Raw genomic sequence first — 15,129 nt, forward strand, 5'->3', positions numbered from 1 at the left:
CGCCGCCCTCCGCCGACGGATCGAGCTGGGGGCCCTTTCTTTATGCAGCTGGTATGACGTCACCTCGACTGTTCGACTGGAGCGCCACTGGTGAGAGGAGCGCGAGGCTCACCGCCGTGACTACCGCCGCCCTCCCCCGACGGATCGAGCTGGGGGCCCTTTTTTATGCAGCTGGTATGACGTCACCTCGACTGTAGCGCCACTGGGGAGAGGAGCGCGAGGCTCACCGCCGTGACTACCGCCGCCCTCCGCCGACGGATCGAGCTGGGGGCCTTTTTTTTCGCGGGTGGTATGACGTCACTCCGCGAAAGGTCATCCGTAACTACCGCCGCGCCACGCTGAAGGCTCAAAACCTAGCGTAGTATTGCTTTCGCAATAAAATAACGCCACGGGTGAGCGTGCTCTGAAGACGACAAAGGGAGCGCGAGGCGGGCGCACGGGTTGATCACGTGATCGGCCCCTCGGCAGTCTCACGAGTGCTCCTGAGTCGCCAATGGCTGCAGCGTCATCATTGCGGCTCAGAGCGGATTTCGCGCGGGGCGTAAAACTGCTACACGTTACGTTGGCCATGGCAGACATAGTACCGTCGAATCAGCTGCATTCAGCATCAGAGATTAGGCGCGCGCGCCAACGTGAGAAAACTGGTGAGCAATGGCAAACTCCAGCCATGTGTGAGGCTGAACTTGTCAGCAAACAAGGAAACAGTGAGTGAATGGGAATGTGAGTGAGTGGACATGAGCATGAGTGAATGCTTTTGAGTGGGATTGAGTGGTTGTGAGTGTGGGTAAGTGGTTGTGAGTGCGAGTGGTCATGAGCGTGAGTGGTTGTGATTGCGAGTGGTCATGAGCGTGAGTGAGTGGTTACGAGTGTGAGTGGACATGAGTGCGAGTGTGAGTGACTGGTTAAGCGGAATTGAGTGCGAGTATGAGTGAATGGTTGTGAGGCAGAACTTTTCAGCAAACAAGGAAACAGTGAGTGAACGGGAATGTGAGTGAGTGGACATGAGCATGAGTGAATGGTTTTGAGTGGGACTGAGTGGTCATGAGCGTGAGTGGACATAAGTGCGAGTGTGAGTGACTGGTTGAGCGGAATTGAGTGCGAGTATGAGTGAATGGTTGTGAGGCAGAACTTGTCAGCAAACAAGGAAACAGTGAGTGAACGGGAATGTGAGTGAGTGGACATGAGCATGAGTGAATGGTTGTGAGTGCGATTGAGTAGTTGTGAGTGTGAGTGAGTGGTTGTGAAAATGCCAGTGGTCATGAGTGCCAGTGGATGGTTGTGAGTGCGAGTGGACAAGAGTGTGAATGTGAGTGAGTGAATGTACGTGTGAGTGCCATGAGTAGGAGTGTGATTGAGCTACGTACCTCTCATAGTGCCGAGGTATGGTCAGAACGCGTAAGCCTGGCGGCTTCACGGTCAAACTGAACTTGGGAACGCGGCATATGTTCGGGAGAACAAAGCGTCCTGGACTAACTTTCTCCTATTCAAGGAGCCGCCGCTGGCTAACTGTCTGCTAAAGGATGTACAGCGCATTCGCAAAGCCGAAGTGCGGCGAGAATACCGCCGTGGGGGCATCTTTTTGCTGAGTTGTTCAGGTTAAGCAGTAGCTTAGCCGTTGCGTTTTCTTTTTTTAAGTTCAGCTGGGATATCGTTAACTCGCGTTTGTTCCCGATGCACTCTGCTCTCTTCCTAGATCCTAACTTCACACCTGCCATTTCCCTCTCTGTACACTGTAAACAAAAATATACCCAAAAGGGAGTAAAAATGGTGGCGGCCACCCTTTTTACTCCATTTGTGAAAACATTTACTCCATGAGTGGGGAGTAAAAAGGTGAACTGTTCTCCATTTTACTCCCATGAGGGAATAATGGAGTAAAAATGAGGATTTACCAGTATTTACTCCACACTGTTAGCAAAAAACACCCAAAAGGGAGTAAATGGCTTGTCTTCTAATGCACACCCAAAATGAGGTTTTTTTTACTCCATATGTATGGTGTTTCTTATTTACTCCCTTATATAAGGGAGTTATTTTGGAGTGAAAAGGGAGTAAATTTTTTACTACCCACAGAGATGGAGCCCAAAAATGGCGTCATGTTTATTTATCCTCATTCAGGCTCATTCCTACAGCAGTGAAAGCGGCGGAAACGGGCAGTAGCTCTGCGGGCCGCCGGCAACCCAACTTGGGAAACTGAACTGCCCTAAAGTGACCCCGCCTCACGCATTCTTTCCGCCGTCTGCTAGCCCAGCGGAGCGTACGCGGCAGGAGTCGTCTGCTTGTCCAGCGCTGGATTAAGGGGGGGGGGGGGGCTTAGGGGGCTGCAGCCCAGGGCCTCACCTCCGACAACAGGAGAAGGGGGCCCATTTATTCTAACCTGCTTATTATATGGAAATGGGAACCACAGTCAATGGAACTTCGAGTGAAACGTATGAAGCGAGAAAACCGAAACGAGGAGACGGGCTCCCAGCTAATGTAACTTCGTTTAGCCGAATCGGTTGGTAGGAAAGCTTGTCGAGCTGCAAAAACAGGAATCCTCCTCCACCCCGGTGGGGCCCCCTTACGAAGCGATATATGCGCTTGCTTAAGGATTGGGGGAGGGTTTTTGTGGTTTTTTGTCAATCCCCCCATCCAGTGGCGTCTGAAGGTGTAGTGTGTTTGAAAATCCCGGAGTCGTCGCTCCTGCATTACGATTCCGGCAGCGCTGAAATTTTTCTCGCTGCTTGAACTGGTGGCCGGAACGGCTAATTCTTATAATTCTTAGAACGCTTGAAGTACGAAGAGGAGTGACAGGCGTGGTGTCGTAAGGGATGGAGTAAAGGGTGGTTTTTTTCTCTTCTTGTTTGTACGGAGAGGTTGTCCCTCCGTTCTTCTCTCTTCCAACGAAGTACTGAGCCAGTAGGATGAGACTTGCAGGAAAGACAGGGACTCTTGTCGAGCACTGATATAGGTTTTATGTACACAGACGACTATTTTATACATGACAGCATCGTGTCCCAACAGCCGCCCCGTGGACCCACTCCACGGCTACTCGAGAGCACGGTCTGCGTGCCTGGCTCCGGTCGAGACTATAGTGAACTAGAATACTATCGTCGAGACCAAAATCTCTGAGTCGCGATGGCGGCAGAGCATCGCGCGCCCCCGCGCTCTCTCTCCACGCGAAAAGAAAAAAAAAAGCAAAGTGTGGAATTATTGTTAAGTGGCGAGCAGGAGAAGCCTCGTCACTACATGTGTTTTCGTTCTCTCCCTAAAAGCCCCGGCCTTGGCGCCATACACAGCTTGGAAACGCGGCGACGAACGCCCTCCCGCAACAGGGACCCCTCGGGGCAGGTAAGATGCCGCTAAACCTTCCCAGATGAGGCTAGCAAATGGGCGCGCAGCCACCGGGCATCGTCCGTACCGCGCCACGCCATGTGGCACCGGCCCTGTCAGAGAAGGGATGCCTTCGCTAACCCGCGCCCTCCGCGAGCCTAACCCTTTGAAGAAAGCCGCCAGGCGCGAATGCTGCCCCTCCCTCTCCCCACAACAGACCTGTGGGCGATCCGCACTCGGCCACGGAGGATGCTTTCTTCCCGCAGGCCACGACCGGGCGGAAACGCGACCTTCAACTGATAGGGGAGACCCCTCGTTTACTTTGGTAAAAAAAAAAACAAAAAACACGGAAACAAGCTCTTAGCGAAACAGCGAACGCCTTCCAGGCTAACGACCGCGATGCTGTCGCCGCGCCGCTCGTGTAAGGCCCGTTCACACTTGCCCAAAAATCCGGCGAGCGAAGCGGATTCGCTCGCCGCAAAAACAAGGACCTGTTCTCACTTGTTCACGCGCGAGCGAGGCGGATCCGCCGCGCCGCTGCTGTTTCTCGCCTTTCCACACCGCTTCGCTGATAGCGGCATACACAGATATAGTGAGAAAAGAGCATAAATTTACGCTGTATGCGTACCATAAGCGTATGCGTGCTTACGTACATTAAACGCAGGCGCATTTTCACTTTTAGTGCAGCGTATGCTAGCACAGACGCCAAAATAGACTTTACCTATAGTGGCGCCATCTGGTTGTCAGGGCGGGAACCATTACTGTCAAGAACCGACTCTGCTGTTAAGCCTAGAAGCGGCAGAATCGTCTCTGAATAAAAAAAATAAAGCAAGTTTATCACTTATACGTCTTCGTAGAGGCGAGATGAGACGAAGCGAAAGACCTGTGCCGAATTTCTGGCCAGTGAACGCACTGAAAAAGGCAGCAACAACGAGAATTCAATCCGAAGCGACGGGTCCGGCTTCGAAGAGCGCCGCCATGTTGGTCGCCGCGCGGCGGAAATGGGTCCAGCCCGATCCCTCGCCGCGCCGCTTTCCGCGTCGCTCGGCGTCAAAAGCGGCCGAATCCGCTTCGCTCGGCGGATTTTTTCGCGAGTGTGAACGGGCCTGTAGAGCGGCTTTTTCAGTCGTCATTACGGCGCCGGTTAAAATGGAAAGAGGCGATTGAATGGCGCCAACCTTACAGATGGCGTGCCATGACACGCTGTCTTTTTTACTTGTCAGAGCAAGAAAATAATCGACAGCACGGCGCTCTCCTGCGAATGCTGTGTTCACTTCGCTGAAAAGCGATTACGGCGAAACGCAGCAACCAAAGGCTGCGCCAGAACAGTACGAGCTGAGCCGTAGTGGAGGCACCAGTGGCATTCCTCTAATGCCATTCATGTGGTGGGGGCCCCCCTTCGCTCTTGCCCGCTACTATTGTCCGTCTCCCCTGCCAGAACCGCCGCGAGTAGCTCCTGCCTGGTAGACGGACAAGAGAGAAGGCAGTCAGCTCTGCAGTGCGTTGCGAAGCGTCTTCCCGAGAATGGCACCACAAAATGTCTCGGCGAGTGGAAGAAGTTAACCCTTTCTCGAGGCGCTGCTGGAAGAAAACATTGACGTTTCGTACTGGCAGTGACATGTTCCTCTTGTCCACCTTGGTCAACACATAGGAGGTGTTGCCTCGGTCAACGACCAGTCTTTCGGCAATACCGCAGTTCATTAGAAAAGCTTCCCTGGGCGGCGCGACCCCGCGTGCGCTGTATGCAGCCTTACCTCCGCTTCTCGAAAGCTTCCATTCTTCTTACCCTTCCTACTGCAAGACGCCCACAGCTGGTGGCTTTTCCCCAACGTGGGTACTTGCTAGAACCGAAAATGGGTTTTGAGTCCCAACTAGCTTTTGTTTGCTTTTTGTTAGCGTTTGTGCTATCCTACCATCCTTGTGCATTCCCTCCTCAATGGTCTACACACAAATCACTTCCTGCTGTGCATGCAAGAGCACCATGGCCATTTTCGCACTTCCGCATAAGATTTTAGCTAGGCTGGCAGCGTTGTGGTCGCCAAAGCTGAACGTGCATGTTCTCACTAACGGCGAAAGCCACAAGCCGGAAATGCAGAGGTTCGTGAACCTCGGTTCTCGAACCGAATGGTGGTGACCGGTGGTTGGTACTAGGAATTTTTCTGGGGAGGGGATACTGTTCCCGGCGTATGCTGGTGATGTCAGCCATTTAGTGGCATCACTGTTGGGGACCAGGGGAGGGGGGTGAATACCCGCGTGCCACGCACTTGCGGCACGGCGAGCGCACCTAGCGATTCCCTAGGTTCTCCAGAGACAGGCCGAGGGAGGCGCGGTGACGCCACGTCTGGTTGAGAACAAGGGCAACATCAAAAAACGTCACGGAGAAGCGCATTCCATCGACCAATCAGCGTCTCCGGCCTACCTACCCCCAAACGCTTCTGAACTAATATCAGGAGGTCGCGTTCGTCTTGCCACGCCAAGTCCGGAGGAACAGCGTTCGTCGTTCGTGCTTTGCAAACCTGTCAAATTCCATTTTATCTCAACTTTTTGTCAGCTGTGACGCCGTCCGTTCATGTGAAAATGCCCGGTCGGAAGCATCAAAGTGGTGCGTCTTAACGAAAGGCGAAGTTAGAAAGAGAAGATCGTGAAAAGAGGCTGCCAAAGATGACAAAGTATCTTCTGAATGCAGCTTCTGCGGAGCATTATGACTGCTCTACCCAAAGTCCGTACCAATACCCCGATAGTACCGACAGTGCTTCTGTGAAGGACTTGCCAGCTCCATCACTACGGTTTCCTGGCAACAAGCCAGATTTCACTCATCTTGGTGGTCTGGATCCTGGGAAAACGGTGCCAACCTCGTTCGTCCATATATCTGAGCAACCGAGGCTAACCGAGGTCTGTCCTGTTCCTGAGTTAGCAGTGTCGTTGCTACTCGACCCGGCCTCTGCCACGGAACTTCAGGTGTCCTTTCCGCCAGGCCCGATTTCTGCTTCTGCTGATCAACAGGCGCCAAACATCCCCGATGAGCCTCCTTCTACTGACGAACGCCAGCAAACAACACTGCAAGAACCGACTCACTTGTTTCCTACTAGTGCGGCTTCGAGTCATCGTGTTCCCACCCACAAAGTGTGCCTCGAGAGGACTGGTCAGACGGCTTCTCGCTGCGACAACAAAGAAGTACAGACCTCCCCGCAGCAGGAGGTAGGTTGTGAGGTTCTCCAAAGTGACCCTTCCAAGTGGCCGGACGTCATTACTGATAGCTTTCGGAGTGTATGCCTTGAGAAAGGACCAGTGTATTTTCAAAATCGCGCAGAAATTTTTCCGTCTTTCGAAAGACAATACACAACTCAGAAGCGTTATATGTCACCTCATCTTTTCGTGCGAAAGGCTATAAATGGGGAAGCGTACGAGCGACACTGGTTGATGTATTCGGAGTCCAAAGGTTCCGTTTACTGCTTCATGTGCAAACTATTTTCAATTCGAAGCAACCAGAGTACTTTCACCACTCATGGCTTTTCTGATTGGAAAAAAGCAGAAGAAAAGGTTTGCGCTCATGAAAATAGCGTCGAGCACCGCAACTGTGTGACAGCATGGCTCGCCCGGTTTAACTCGAACAGCACAATTTACAAGGAGCTGGTTAAGCATCTTGTCGCTGAGCGCAGCCTAGCGTTTAGGGGAAGTGATGAAGTTTTTGGTTCACCGAGAAATGGCAATTACATGGGAGTACTTGAAGTCATTGCCAAGTTTGATCCCTTTCTAGAGGAGCACATCAAACGCTATGGGAACAAGGGAAAAGGTCACCCATCGTACCTGTCAAAAACCATTTGTGACGAATTTATCGAGCATATGGCAAAGGCTGTCAAAGATCGTCTCGTTGACGAAGTGAAACGCGCAAAATACTTCTCTTTAATTGTTGATTCCACTCCAGACCTTACACACGTTGATCAACTGTCAGTTGTTTTACGATACTACTTAAATGGGCAAGTGTACGAACGGTTTCTTGGATTTGTTCCAACTGAATCGCATACCGGCTTGCATCTTTTCGACACCGTGATGACCCTCTTGACAGCCAATGGCATCTCAATTGGTGATTGTAGGGGCCAAGCATACGACAACGCGAGTAATATGTCAGGAAAGTACAAAGGACTGCAAGCTCAAATAAAACACCTGAACGAATTGGCAGTCTACGTCCCATGTGCTGGACATTCACTAAATTTAGTTGGCGCGTGTAGTGTAGACAGTTGCCTTGAGGCTGTCAAATTTCTTGCTCTAACTCAGAGACTGTATGTGTTCTTTGCTGCCTCACCTAAGCGATGGAAACATTTTTTGAACAGCATGGGTGAAAGTGGTGACTGTGAGCAGCTTGTTTTGAAAAGTCTCTCTCAGACCAGGCGGTCAAGGCACGCTGAATCACGTAAGCGATCTCAAAGAATGAAGAAGAAAACGGTGACACTCGGAACGAAGCGCACTCTCTCTTCAAGAAGATGACAAAACTAGAGACTGCATTAATGGCAATTTTCTGGAGTGAAATCTTGGAGCGCTTTGACAAAACGAGCGTAGCAGTTCAGAAACCAGGATTAGACATTTCTACTGCTGTAGAACTGCTGAGCTCTCTAGAAGGCTTTGTTAATTCGTTGCGACCTCTCTTTGATACCTTCGAGGAGAGAGCACGCACGCTAAGTACAAATAAATGTTATCAGGATGAGGGCAAACGTATCATTTTGAGTAAGCAGCCGGACGGAAAAAGCGATAGTGTGCTACGAGGTAGAGAAAAATTTATCGTGGAGACCTTCAATGTCGTGCTGGATAGCCTAGGCTCTGCTTTGCGCGTGCGAAAGGCTGCCTACGCTGAGCTCTGCGAAAGGTTCGGATTCATAAAATTGCTGACAGAGGTTGGGAGCGAGGCCTAGCTCTCTGGCACAGCAGGCTGAGAGGTTGGTGAAAACCGACGAAAATGATTTGGAACCAGCATTTCCCGCTGAAATCGTTCAGTTTGCGAACTTTCTGCACAACTCTGTGTGCAAAGACACGAGTTCCCTGGGAATAATGAAGTTGCTGCAACAAAGAAAGCTTACTGATGTGTTTCCGAACCTTTCCATTGCTTTGAGAATATACTTAAGCATATCTATGACAAACTGTGAGACCGAGAGATCGTTTTCTAAGTTGTCGCTGATAAAAAGTCGCCTTCGTTCGAGCCTCCTTGACAATAAGTTGAACTCGCTTGCTATCATGTCCATTGAAAGTGACCCTCTCCGCGATCTATCTTTGTTGCACTCCTTATAGTAATAACATCCTTATAGTAATAACATCCTTATAGTAATAACATTTTGTTGCACTCCTTATAGTAATAACATCGGGATTTTTTCTTTAGCTTTACCAAACTGAAAAACAAATCGGGATGTGCTAGCTTCTTTGAGGTCCCACAGTTTCACATCGTGCTCCGGCGGCCACTAGGAAAGCGAAACACTCGTTTATGGGTTTATGTTTAGATTTATGGGCTTTAATGTCCCAAATCAACTCCGGCTATACAGGACGCGGATAATTTCGACCACCTCGGGTTCTTTAAAGTGCACTGATGTCGCATATTACACGGGCCTCTAACATTCCGCCTCCAGCGAAATGCGACCGGCGTGGCCGGGACAATTTCTTTTGTTCGTTCTTTTTTCTAAGTATTGGTTTCGTAGAATGAAGGTGTGAATGAAAGAGAGAAATAGGTGCCGTAGTGTAGAGCTCAGAAATAATTTCGACCACCTGGGGATCTTTAACGCGCTCTGACATCGCACAACACACGGGCGCCTTTTTGCATTTTCCCTCCATCAAAACACGGTCGCCGTGTGGCTGGGTTTGAATCCGGGTACTCGGCTCAGCAGGCGAGCATCTAACCACTCAGCCGGGACTTTAATTCTCCTTTTCAAATTTTCCCCACGAGGGCAGTAGTAAAAGTTCATCGTGTGATCTAATTAATTTTAATAACTTTTAATATTACCCTCTCGGGCACTAATTAACGAGTGTTTCTATTTCCTAGTCGCTGCCGAAGCACCCATCTCAGCTTTAGGAAGCTAGCTCAGCCCGCTTTTCCTTGATGCGCTAGCATTAAAACAGCGCTGCGAAGGAAAACCCGTCTGTCGGCTTGTGTACGGCGTCACTGCAAGAGGAGAGGAGGCGGCGCGCTGCACTGCAGCTCCGCAAGTTGTCGGTCGGCCCACGTGGCTCTTCCGTGGCGTTCGGCGCTCGGCCATATACGCACACGTGTCGGGCGTTCTAAAAGTCGCCTGGTGTTTTTTGCGCTGTAAACCTAATGTTACTGCGTTACTTCTGCAGGAATCCCATTGATCGCCTTCGCTCTTTTTACTTGTTGGAATTAAAATGAAACATGGCATATACTCTAGTCGTGTAGCGGGGAGCAGGAAAGAGGGGGCAAGTAGAGGGAGAGGGGGCCTACATCCGCATTAGCCCAGGGCCCTAGATCGGCTTTAGTAGATGGGCTGCGGTGTCTTGCACCTGACACTTGGACTTCCTCGTCTCTTGCTGGACTCCAGTGATGACTTGACCCAGTTCGGCGGCGAGGTGCTATTTCCCGGGTGTCCCAGCTAAATGTAACCAACCTTTTAAAAAAGACGAGGTGTCCTAGTCCAGGGAAACCAACTAAAGGTTGTTCAGAGTCGCATGGCCTAGTCTCGAGTAGTTTTTTCATTCATCAAAGTAAATTAGTTAAGCTTAATTAGCTAACTTTTTAATTATAGACTTTAGGAAAAAAGTGTCAATGGAAATGGTTTAGAAGAACTCTAGTTTGGGCTAGTTGGTTCATGATTCAACAGGAAAATGGCGCAAAAGACGTGGACAAAAGAGACAAACACGACAGGACCAGCGCCAACTTACAACTGAATTTTATTTCGCACCAAACCCGCCTTTATGTAGGCCAACACGCCCTAACATCCGTGTAATCACGCACAGGCAGTAGAAAAGATAACTGTAAGATATCTAGCACATGAAGCGCAATAGCAACCACGTAACATACTATCATGACTAAAAAAAACCAACAAAAAAAACCCAACAAAAGTATAGCAAACAACACTAAAACGGTCATGACCAAGCAACTCTTCAACACCAAAAACGATACACACTCATCAGTGATACCAGATGACCAACAAAGAAGCGTGGAAAAAAGGTGAAGAATGAAGCGTTAAGACCAAAGCAGTGTCAAAGGTAAAAAAAGGTTGAAATGGATGAAGAGTGCAAACCTTAAAAATTGGAAACCAAAAACCAGCAGCCACATGAATGATAACCGATGACCAACCAGAAAAAAGATGGACGCGAAGCTGTGACCAAAGTCGGCGTCAAAGGTATAAAAACGAGAAAAAAATTGGAAACGAACAACCAGCAGCCATATGAATGATAACCGATGACCAACAAGAAACATGAAAAAGGATGAATGCGGAGCTCAGACCAAGGTCAGCGTCAAAGGTGTAAAAAACGAGAACAAAAACCGCGCAAAAACCGCACATCGTCAAAAAAATCGTCAAAAATTGCAACCAATGCCAAAGGAAAGAGCGTGCACAACAAAACAAAACGAAGAGCCTACAGAAAACTTTCTAGAAAAGTGTACTCCTCGTTGCTAAGCGTAATGGATGGCTTGCTGACGCATCTGCTCCCTTCTTTCCTGATGTAAAAGGCTTCGACCACCTCTCTCTCAAATCTGTCCTTCCCACTCCTCAAAAAAATAGTTTTCTCGAACTCCGGACGGCAACCCCTGCAGGCTTTGCAATGATCCACTAGAAAGCTTCCTTCGTTATTCCGCAGATTCCGGCAGTGCTCGCTGGCTCGCTCATTAAAACATCGACCAGTTTGGCCAATGTAGCTGAGCCCGCAACTTAAGGGAATCTGGTAAACAACCCGCGTCCTGCACCGTGTGAACTTGTTTTGATGTTTCACAGTACAAGCCGGTTGTTTTTTCCCGTTAGTCATTGCGCAAAGCTTAGAAAGTTTGCAGGGGGCTGAGAATGCGACCTGAACATTATGTCTGCCTGCTACTTTTTTAAGGTTGTGTGAAACCTTGTGGATATATATACGGTAGTACTGCCACACGGTTGCGTGAAACCGGATCTTTGCTTTTAGGACCTTGCTTCATCTTCTGCAGTATGGCTTCACACACGGAAGTAACCATACAAGAGGGGTATCCTGCTACTTTTAACCGCTGAACTTGAGCACTGAAACTGGACGAGACCATATGGGGGCATGATTTGTTCAAAGACGCTTGCAAGGAGTTCGAAACAATTGCCCGCTTCACAAGCTTCGAATGAGCACTGTCAAAGGGGAGCAAACCTTTCTTTGAACGCGGATTATACATCCAACACAAGCCATCTTTGCAAAACCGTACCCTAAGGTCCAAGAACTGGAGTTCGCCATTTGTCGGGACCTCCTTAGTAAAACTGAGGCCTTGGCTTTGTTCTGAAAACACGGACATAGTCCTTGCGACCGCAGCGTCTAGCTCATGCTCAGAAGTGTCTTTAAGGATAACTAAGAAATAGTCAACATACCTATGTACAGAGACTACGTGCGGATCAACAAGGTGGCATCTTATGTCAGCTCCTACAATGGAGAGAAAAATATCACAAAGGGCGGGAGCTACAGACGAGCCAATGCATATTCCCTTCTTCTGAACAAAGAATTTTCCATCAAACAAAACAGCAGTCGAACTTAGGTAAAATTCTAACAAAGAAATGAAATTGTCAACGCTTACTCCTGCTGCATTTTGAAAAGGGACTTCGCCGGTGGACTGGATGTTTTCCCTGACAGCCTTTAAAAGTCCTTGATGGGGAACGGAATAAAACAGCTCTTCAATGTCGATGGAAAACCCTGTGTAGTGCTTGGGGGGCAAAGACTCCAGGTGGTTTTGCACCTCGCACGAACTGCGCACAAGAAACGGGTCCTTGCCTACCAGGCGTCCAAGGTGGGTTTGAAGGTAGCTATACTGACAAGACGTTGCCACGTCCCCCTTTCCGAAACGATGGTGCGTAGCGGTAAACCAGGCTTTTGGTTTGCACTCTTCATCCATTTCAACCTTTTTTTACCTTTGACACTGCTTTGGTCTTAACGCTTCATTCTTCACCTTTTTTCCACGCTTCTTTGTTGGTCATCTGGTATCACTGATGAGTGTGTATCGTTTTTGGTGTTGAAGAGTTGCTTGGTCATGACCGTTTTAGTGTTGTTTGCTATACTTTTGTTGGGTTTTTTTTGTTGGGTTTTTTTTTAGTCATGATAGTATATGTTACGTGGTTGCTATTGCGCTTCATGTGCTAGATATCTTACAGTTATCTTTTCTACTGCCTGTGCGTGATTACACGGATGTTAGGGCGTGTTGGCCTACATAAAGGCGGGTTTGGTGCGAAATAAAATTCAGTTGTAAGTTGGCGCTGGTCCTGTCGTGTTTGTCTCTTTTGTCCACGTCTTTTGCGCCATTTTCCTGTTGAAATGTTTTAGATCGCCTCGAAAAACCGCCAGTAGTGCTGTTTCCATCACGGTACGATTTGCGTAGCTTCATTTATCGGTCTTAAAAGAAAGTTAACACGTGACCAGTTCCTCGCTCGCATCTCTGCCCCAAAGTCTCATCGAGGTGAGGACTTCAGAAAAACAGAATTTTATTCTCTAAGGTGCATCTTGGGACGTTGAAGTGGCACGGTTGTCATGTGGAAGCTTTTTTTATTGTCTGAATTACGGTTAACGGCCGCTAAAAAAACTATTTTACGCAAATAGTACGTTGCTGCAAATGTTTCAGCCAGCGGTTTTTCAAAGCGATCTGCAACTTTTCCATTGACACTTTGTTCATCAAGTCAATAATTAAAGTTACCTTATTAAGATTAACTAATTACTTAACTTTGAAAAACGAAAAAAATATTCCAGGCTAGGTCACACGACTCTAAAGAACCCTCAGTTGGTTTCAGATGGCTAAGGCATCCCGTGTTTTTTAAAAGCTTGGCTACATTTAGCTGGAACACCTGGTATATATTCATTTATAACCACCAGGGCTTTACGTGCCGAAAGGTGCGTAGATGTTCAACACACGCATGCCGTTGTTCAAATCCGTGGAAATGAAGCGACCTTCAATATCTCGGTCATGGCGCAGCATCTTCACTCCGAGGTCGCGAAGGAAAACAAGAGCCCCCCCCCCCCCCCCTTCCCCTTGTCCCAAAGCTCCAGTACGATTTCGTACCGAATGACGTGTCGACTTCCCCTTGCTTAGCTGCCCTCGTGAGGGCGCGACAGTTCAGCGTGCCTAGTACAAGAAAAAAAGTCGTGGTGGTGGGGGAGGGGGATCGGGAGGGGGGTTGGTTAGTCAGACTACGGAAGGGTTCTCCTCCAAGTCCACCACAGGCGAGGTGAGAGGGTAGTCTGGAGATGAGTCATAACTATTGTCTGAAACAAACTCAGTCACATGCCTTGCCCCCACAGAACTCCCAGAGGGATGGCATGCCTTTCTCCTCGTCACTGTCATCCTCGTTTTCGCTAGAACTAGCTAGGCGTGGAGGGTCATTAAGACAGGCGCGCTTTGTTAGGGGCCCTCCATCTGAGGAACTTGAGCTTGCTTCTGGGAAGTTGTTCTTTGTCTGCTTCTTGGTCTTCTTCCTGGGGCTTCACTTCCTCTTCGGGTGGGTTCACTTGGCCTGTGTTTCTTTGTCCTCGTTGGCCTGGTCCCAGGTGGCCGGAACTACGTCCACTTCCCTCCCGTGAAATCCTGAACACCACGTGAACGGCGACCACGTGAACGGCGCGTGCCGTTCACGTGGTCGCCTTCTCTTTTTGCTCGACACGACGCATCAAACTAAAAATGAACCATTTGGTACAAGGAAGTTTAGCAAATTAAATTCCACTTTGTGCAACTAATGTGGTGTTGGTCCTTAAGCATAAATTAAAAATTATACTGTAAATCATGTTGCTAGTGTCTTCACGCAGACTGTGTTTCGCAAAATTCGGTGCTATTTAATCATTTTTGTTTTTGTTCTGTGATGGCCATAATTAAACTTATCATGCATCTCTTTGCGGGCTTGGCGCTTCGTGAGGTCATCGTGCAAGAGCAGGACGAGTAATTTGTTTGAATGCAGCCCGATAGTCCCCTCGCAAGTGGAGTGCAACGATTACTTCAGATATGACTGTTCAGTTCACTGGAGGACAGCTCCGTTGAGCACTTTATGGATGCCTCAGCCGTGCCACAGCAGCTTGCCGAGCTGCGTTGTCCAACCTGATTGGCACGCACCAAGCTTGAAAATAAATTATTCTCCCACAGCCTCTTCCACCATGCTCTTGGGCCCCCTTTCTTTACTCCCCAGGTTGGCTAGTGGTAGCGCAAGCCACCCTGTGTGCGCCAGAAGCGTAATTCTTGTAACTCAAAGCAATAATCGGGTCTTTTTTCTGGGAATTCTTTGGCACCCTAATTTATGAATATTTGTTAAGTAGAATGGGTATTATAACTGTTGTGTCCCCTTATTGCTTTTGTGTGTGTGCGCCCCCTCCTAACGACCACTCGCATTCCCCTCCTAACGACAGTTCGCATCCTCCTCCTAACGACCACTCAATCCTCCTCCTAACGACACTTGCCCCTCGTCGCACGCTGTCACCAGATGCCCCCCCACGGTGCGCCCCCGCACCCTCCTCCTGTTCTGGGAAGCCACTCCCTCCCGTGGACGCTTCTCAGCTCCCTCCTTTCTTCGGGCGGCCAGTTCGGCTCCTGCCTCGGTCGACGCTGGTCGCACCCTCATCGGCTTTAAATCAACGAAGTCTTAAAGTACCGTGTGCGTCTTTCGCTGCATTCAACACAGCGACCGGACACGA

The 15,129-nt window shown here is 49.2% G+C and overlaps 1 pseudogene; it reads left to right on the forward strand.

Annotated features, from left to right (window-relative positions):
* The first annotated feature begins 5,883 nt into the window (after positions 1-5,883).
* Positions 5,884-14,636, forward strand: LOC149366705 (uncharacterized; annotated as a pseudogene).
* The last annotated feature ends 493 nt before the right edge of the window (positions 14,637-15,129 follow it).

The sequence above is a fragment of the Amblyomma mixtum genome, chromosome 1 (assembly GCF_055824585.1).
Source record: "Amblyomma mixtum isolate Tamu chromosome 1, ASM5582458v1, whole genome shotgun sequence".
Lineage (NCBI taxonomy): Eukaryota > Metazoa > Arthropoda > Arachnida > Ixodida > Ixodidae > Amblyomma > Amblyomma mixtum.